Genomic DNA, 8,022 nt, shown 5'->3' with positions numbered 1-8,022 from the left:
TGACTATTTCTTGAGGTGGGGAAGAGCTCTTTAAGTATGTTACCTAGGTCAGATATCATAAAAGCAAAGTCTGATATGCTTCAATATATAAAACTGAAAATTTCTGCATGGAAAACACTCCATAACAGAAGTTAAATAACAAATGAGGTGAGGGGGAATAAATATTTGTAGTAATAAATGATAGAAAAGGGAATATTCTCCCCAGTATAGAAAGTGCTCCTTCAACTCTATAAAGAAAAGATGAAAACTGGGCTTCCCTTGTGGTGCAGTGGTTGGGAGTCCACTTGCCAATGCAGGGGACACAGGTTCAAGCCCTGGTCCGGAAAGATTCCACATGCCGTGGGGTGGCTAAGCCTGTGTGCCACAACTGCTGAAGCCCACGAGTCACAACTACTGAAGCCTGTGCGCCTGGAGCCCGTGCTCCGCAGCGGGAGAGGCCACCACAGTGAGAAGCCCGCTCACCGCAACTAGAGAAAGCCCGCACACAGCAACAAAGACCCAATGCAGCCAAAAATAATAAAAAAAATAAATTAAGAAAGAAAAAAATAGATGAAAACTAAATGGAAAGGGGGAAAGGGTATGAAAAGGGTTTGTAAGTCATAATTTGCTTAATCAGCCACCTTGTATAAAGGCAGGGAGGGTGTAGTCAGCTGGAAGAGCGACAGAGCACAAATGTTATCAAACCCTCCCAGTCTGGGACTATAAATAAAGTTCCATTAACATCCATCACCCAAAGTTCCTGCTGTTTCTCTTCCAGCACCTACAGGACCTCTGCCCTCTTCCTCCTCTGCCACAAGTATTTCTGGGAGTTCCAAATAGGGAGCCCACATATGCTGAGGCATCACCCCATCAGCCACAATCCCCATATGGCTTCACTGGAATTCTTCCTCTCCTGTCCTAGTTCAGTGCCGGCTGCCAGCAAAGCCATTCCAACAGTGACCTGCGTGTGACTACTGCGCTGAGGAGGCACCTCCCTTCTAATGTTCCCAAAGCCACCATTCCCTGGAACCAGAGGGCACTGAGCCCCAGGTAGAGGTGAGGAGGATGCCTCCTCTACCACCCTCTATCCGGCCTCCCTGCTAACACCAAGGAGATTAATCCAACTCAAGAGGAAGGGGAGTGGGGAAGTGGGGGCGGGGACAGAGAGGGAAGAGGAAAAAGGACAGCATGAGTTTCCTATTGCTGCTGTAACAAATGACCACAAACCTGCTGGCTTAAAACAATACACTTTTATTCTCTCACAGCTCTGGTGGCCAGAAGTCTGAAATCAGTTTCACTGGGCTGAAATCAAAATGCTGGCAGGCTGCACTCCCTCCAGAGGCTCTAGGGGAGAATCCTTGCCTTTTCCACCTTCTAGTGTTGCACTGTGTTTCTTGGCTCTTGGCCCCTTTCTCCATCTTCAAAGCCAGCAGCATAGCATCATGCTTCAGGGGTCACGCTGTCTTTTTGTTCTGTGTCAGATCCCCCTCTGCCTCCCTCTTATAAGGACACTAATGATTGCCTTGAGGGCCTACGCAGACAATCCAAAACAATCACATCTGCCAAGTGTCTTTTGTCACATAAGGTAACATTCACGGGTTCCAGGGATTAGGATGTGATTATCTTTGGGGACTATTACTCAGACCGCCACAGGGGCAGATGCCTTTTCATCATCCTCCAGACTGCTCATCTCTTTTCTTCCTAGCCCCCAACCACCTTCCCCATTTTAGGAAAATAGCCTCCATGCATATTTATAGATGCAAATAAATGCTAATATTGGGGGGGTGTTGTCCATACAAGGAGTATCAGATCCCCAGCCTGGCAAACCAAGTAAGTGCCTCATGATGGGGGTCAGTCCTGGACATACATGGACAGTGGGTGGCAGGTCAGTGCTACAGAGTGAAGCCTCTGAGAAGGACAAAGCACCCCACCGGCTGATCGCAGACAGAGTCACAGCAAAGAGAGGGCTTGGGGCACCAACTGACTGGAGCCCCTTTTCTACAGTCCCGTGGCTGACCTTGTCTGTCTCCCCACCAACTGCTGATGGTAGCAGCATCTTTACGTTTATCCCCTTGTTCCTCTACCTTCGTTGCCATTGTTTGCTCCTTCACCAACATGCTGGGCCCAACTCAAGGCTAGAAAAAGATGGACATTGGATGTAGGTTCAGGCTGATATCCAAGAGTCAACATAGGATGATAGCGTGGGCCTGACCAGAGAGTCCTAAAACAACCCCAAAGGAGATGGTTCTGAGAAGGGCACACATAAACAAACAGGAGACAGGACTAAGGGAGCACTGTGGGATGGGGTCTGCCTCCAAGGACTGCCTTTGAAATGTGGTGGGCAGTGTTTTAAAGTCATCACCATAATTGTCAACAACGGACATCTCCATAATCACCAGCACAAGAGTGTCCCCATCACCATAAGCAGAAAGCCTACGAAAGTACAGGGGTGTAGAGTGCCAGGGTAAGGAGGGTACTGATGGGAGGGAAGGCTGGGGAATTACCGTCAGCCAGGCTGAAAAGCAGCTTACTTGCCAGGTTAGAGAGTTTGGGTTTTATTCTAAGTCCAGGGGAAGTCATTGAAGAGTCTTCAGTAGACATGGCCAGTTTTACATTTTGGAAAACCACTCTGGTAACATCATGGATAATGGATTCTAGCTACACAAGGCTCAAGGCAGGTAGGTCAGTTAGGAGGCTGCTGTCATAGCCTAGGCAAGAAATAATTTAGAGTTGTGTCAGTGGGCATGGTAAGAAGTAGACATATTTGAGAGATATTTATGAAGGAGAAATAGCAAGACTTTTGAATTGATTGGATGTGGGAGGTGAGGGGATGGAAGAAGATGTCAGGAATGATGCCCAGGTCTCTGGCTTTAGCCACCAGAGGGATGTTGGTATCATTCACTGAGAGGGAAGAACAGGGGGTTTTTGGAGAAGAGCATGTGGAGGGGGAGGTGCTTGTAAGACATCCAAGAGGCCGTTGAGGGCTTCCCTGGTGGCGCAGTGGTTGAGAGTCTGCCTGCTGATGCAGGGGACAAGAGTTTGTGCCCCGGTCCAGGAAGATCCCACACGCCGCGGAGCGGCTGGGCCCGTGAGCCATGACCACTGAGCCTGTGCGTCCGGAGCCTGTGCTCCGCAACGGGAGAGGCCACAGCAGTGAGAGGCCCGCGTACCACAAAAAAAAAAAAAAAAAGAAGCCGTTGATCAAACAGATCTGGAGTCCAGGGGAGCAGTCTGGGCTGAAGGCAAGGATGGGAAGTGAAGCCAAGGGCCTTGGTGAGAGTGTCCAGGGAGAGAGATCACATGAGAAAAGAAAGGGCTCGCAACAGAGTCAGGAATAATGCCAACAGGTGAAGAGCCAGCAGAGGGAACCTTCCTCCTCACATAAGGGAAACTGAGGACTGGCCAGGGATATAGAAAGAAAATCAAAAGAGTATGTATTCCTGAAGTCAAGGGAGGAGAATAGGGGGAGGGGAGGTGGTCAGTAGCATCACATGATGCTCAGGGGCGATGTAGGGACAGGAATGCAAAGTGGATTTGGTCTTGCTGAAGACACAATGGGTAGCAAAGCCTGGTTTCTGTGGGCTAAAGAATGAGTGGCAGTTGAGAAAGGAAGGCATGTGAAGCCTACCCTTTTAAGAAGATTAGATGTGATGGGAAGGACAGAAAGGGACAGTGGGGTTCAAGGAGGACCTTTTTTGGAGAGAAAAGATTTGATCAGGTTGAAATGTGGATGGGAAGGATCCTGCAGGAAGAGGTTGGACACTGGGGAGAAGTGGTAACTGATGGACAGGATGAAGACAAGGCAGATAGGAAAATACAATGGGGTTGCCGGGCAGGCAGCACCGAGGCACACTAGATGATGAACTTGAGGAAGAGCAAATCTGGGTGGCTCTGTGATTTTTCCCTGATTGCCTCAGCAGGGCTGCTATAGTCCATGAACCTCAGAGAGGGTTGGTGGTTGCATTGATCCAGGGCTGGAGTTTCCAGGTTGATAAACAAAAAGGATTGTGGGGCTGGAACAAGGGCGCAGAGGACACTGGAGGTGAAGGTTGAGGTGATGGATCTTGGAGTCTAAGCTGGGGAAGGAAGGGGCCGAGGCAGGAGGTTGGTGGACAGAGCTTGCTCCACCCTCAAAGAGCAGGTGGAAAGGGGAGACCCAGAGAGGGTGGAAGGAGACAAGGCTGAGGTTGGACTGGGGAGCCTGAATTTCGGATTGTAGAAGGTGGAGCAGCTCTAGGTGTTGGCCATGGAGTGGGTAGCTAAAATTGAGAAGAAGGGCTCTGAAAACCCAGAGTCAGGGCCAAGGTTCAAGCGCAGTCCTCTCCAGGACTTAGGTGGGGAGGAAGCCAGGTGGCAATGATCCCTGGGTGACAGCCCTGAGGGTGCCGGGTGTGGGAGCCTCAGAGGAGCAGGTGGGTGGAGGAGTTTTATGGGTGGTAGAGGTCCCAGTGGTCTGGGAGAAGCCATAGGGAGTAACCACGTCACTTCCTGACCACGGGGCAGGGGTGGTCTGGGAGAATGAGGAGCCATCCTTCAAGGACAGCAGAGGAGGGGGTCTCTGTGGAGAGGCTGAGGGGCCCGTCCTCTCAAGGGCCCTGGCAGAGAATTTCCTTTCTGAACATGACTCAAGAAGGGTGTGAGACAAGGGGCCATCAGAAGAGCCTGCAGAGTTAGCACAGCAAGAGAGGACAATGACTCCTTGGCCAGAACTGTTTATGACCCACGTTGGTCAGTGAGAGCCTGACCGAAAGCTGCAATGACAACCATAGCCCTTGGAATCGTTATAGCTCTTCTGTGCTCTCCTTAGGCAGAAAACGATGTCCTGCTCATTCCCAATTCCTAGTGCCTTGGGGGGTGGGGTGCAGAGAGGAGATGAGTTCCCCAAATGCCCATGGACTGAAGGAATTCTTCCCAGTAAGTCCCAGGCAATTGGAGTCTAGGGACCTCTTTTTCACTAAAAAAAAAAACACTTGACTTTGAAACTTCAAAATACATCTGACATGGGAGCAGTTGTGATTGAGAACATTGCTAGTGGTGGATGAGGGTAAGAGACTGGGTCAGACACAACTGCCTGCAAACCCTGGCTCTTCCTCTAACCGTGGGAGTCTGGACAAGTTAGTCAACCCCTTTAGCATCAATTTAATCATCTGTAAAATGGGGATAATACCACTTACCTGACAGGCCTCTAGCAAGGATTACATGAGCTAATCCATACTAAGTACTTGGCATGGCGTCTGGCACAGAGCTAGCTCTCCTTAAATGTTAGTTATCATGACTATGAATTCAATTATGCTTTAAAACAAATGTGTATTTTTACTCATCACACTAGCACCCACACATGGGGTAAATGGTTGCTCATATACATGGAAGGCGCATTTCCTAGTCAGCGGGCTGTGCTTGGGGAGACTGCGGAGATTCAGGGACCCCTTGCAATAACTTGGAGCCTCACAGGGCCCCTCGGTCAGTCCATGTTAGCCCCTATCTCACTCTGCGATCTGATCTCTCCCCAAGGCAGGCATTATCGAGGAAACTGAGGCCTAGAAACTTGCCCCTGGACAGACGGGCAGGAGTGCACAGCAGAGCTGGGCGGGAACCGGCCTCACTCACCTCTCTTGTTTTCTTCCTGTGGCAGCTTCAGCCTGTTGGCGTTTCCACAAACGCTGGGCCTGGCTGGGCCTATGTGTTTGCAGTGTTGCTGCTATCACCGCCAACTGCGCTGCTGGCCGTGGGAGTGTGGGCCTGGGCTCCAGGAACTGTTGTCCCAACTCTGCTTGTGGTACCAGACTTAGTCACATTTCCTTCTCAGTCCCTACCCAGTCCCTGTCACAACATCTGTCACAGTGTGTCACAGCCTTTGTCACAGTCTCTATCACAGCATCTGCCATAATCCCCATCACAGCCCCTGTCACAGCCCCCGCCACAGTCTCTTTCACAGCCCCTGTCACAGCCCCGTCACATTCTCTGCCACAGTCTCTTTCACAGTCCCTGTCACAGCCCCTATCACAGTGCCGTCATATTCTCTGCCACAGTCTCTGTCACAGTCTCTTTCACAGCCCCTGTCACAGTCTCTGTCAGAGCCCCTGTCAGAGCCCCTATCACAGCCCCGTCACATTGTCTGCCACAGTCCCTGTCACAGTCTCTGTCACAGCCTGTATCACAGCCCTGTCACATTCTCTGCCACAGTCCCTGTCACAGTCTCTGTCAGAGCCCCTGTCACAGCCCCTATCACAGCCCCGTCCCATTCTCTGCCACAGTCTCTTTCACAGTCCCTGTCACAGCCCCTATCACAGTGCCGTCATATTCTCTGCCACAGTCTCTGTCACAGTCTCTTTCACAGCCCCTGTCACAGTCTCTGTCAGAGCCCCTGTCAGAGCCCCTATCACAGCCCCGTCACATTGTCTGCCACAGTCCCTGTCACAGTCTCTGTCACAGCCTGTATCACAGCCCTGTCACATTCTCTGCCACAGTCCCTGTCACAGTCTCTGTCACAGCCCCGTCACATTCTCTGCCACAGTCTCTGTCACAGACTCTGTCATAGCCCCATCACAGCCCCGTCACATTCTCTGCCACAGTCCCTGTCACAGTCTCTGTCACAGCCTCTGTCATAGCCCCATCACAGACCCGTCACATTCTCTGCCACAGTCCCTGTCACAGTCTCTGTCACAGCCCCTGTCATAGCCCCATCACAGACCCGTCACATTCTCTGCCACAGTCCCTGTCACAGACTCTGTCACAGCCCCATCACAGCCCCGTCACATTCCCTGCCACAGTCTCTGTCACAGCCCCGTCACATTCTCTGCCACAGTCTCTGTTACAGTCTCTGTCACAGCCCCTATCACAGCCCCGTCACATTCTCTGCCACAGTCTCTGTCACAGCCCCCAGCACAGCCCCATCACATTCCCTGCCACAGTCTCTGTCACAGCCCCCATCACAGCCCCGTCACATTCTCTGCCACAGTCTCTGTCACAGCCCCTATCACAGCCCCATCACATTCTCTGCCACAGTCTCTGTCACAGTCTCTGTCACAGCCCCCATCACAGCCCCATCACATTCTCTGCCACAGTCTCTGTCACAGTCTCTGTCACAGTCTCTATCACAGCCCCGTCACATTCTCTGCCACAGTCTCTGTTACAGTCTCTGTCACAGTCTCTGTCACAGCCCCTGTCACAGCCCCGTCACACTCTCTGCCACAGTCTCTGTCACAGCCCCTATCACAGCCCCGTCATATTCTCTGCCACAGTCTCTGTCACAGTCTCTGCCACAGTCCCTGTCCCAGCCCCTATCCTAGCCCCTGTCCCAGCCCCTATCACAGCCCCTGTCAGTCTCTGTCACAGCCTGTGTTGCCCTCTCCCTGACTCTGACTCTGCTCTGGAACCTGCAGGGTGGCCTGTGGGGCTCAGCCTCCATTACACAGCGGAACTGTCTCTCCCTGGAAGGCGTCCAGCAGAAGCCTCATGTAAGAGCAGGTTATCCTGATGTGCAGGGTTTGCAGGAGGGAGGCTGGGCCATGGGGCTCATACAAAAGATGCGCTATGCAGGAAGCTGGAGAGCAGATCTCCCCAGCAGCCGCCCGGCCCTGGCTGTGGCTCACTCCCTGACCCCCGGGGTCGGGGGTCCAGGTCTCTGTCCCTGGGGGGATGACTAAATGGTTTTGTGTGACCCCACTGTGAGCCTCCAAGAGCAAGGACCGCGTCTTATTCTTTTCTCACTCTCTCACTGCCGAGCTGAGCATAGGGCTGGGCTCCCAGGGCACAACCCGATGGTCATGCCCAAAGTCCTGTCTTGTCTTCAGTTGGTTCCAGTCCCTTCCCTTTGCCTCCAGAACGAAGCCACCGAGGGTCCTTGTGCTCACTGCTCTGGACCACCAGGGCTGCGGTCTCCCAGACCATCCAGTACACGGGGTCCCCAGTGCCTGGCGCTCCCACCTCTCTGCCTCGACTCTTCCAAACCACATGTGCCTTCTTCAGAGACCAATTCAAACATGACCGTCTCCCCCGCTCCCCTCCTCTATGCCCTTCCCCCTCCATCCTCTGCTCTCCAGC

This window comes from Hyperoodon ampullatus, assembly GCF_949752795.1.
Source record: "Hyperoodon ampullatus genome assembly, chromosome: 3".
In the NCBI taxonomy this organism is placed as follows: domain Eukaryota; kingdom Metazoa; phylum Chordata; class Mammalia; order Artiodactyla; family Ziphiidae; genus Hyperoodon; species Hyperoodon ampullatus.
Note: the sequence above shows the minus strand (reverse complement) of the source record.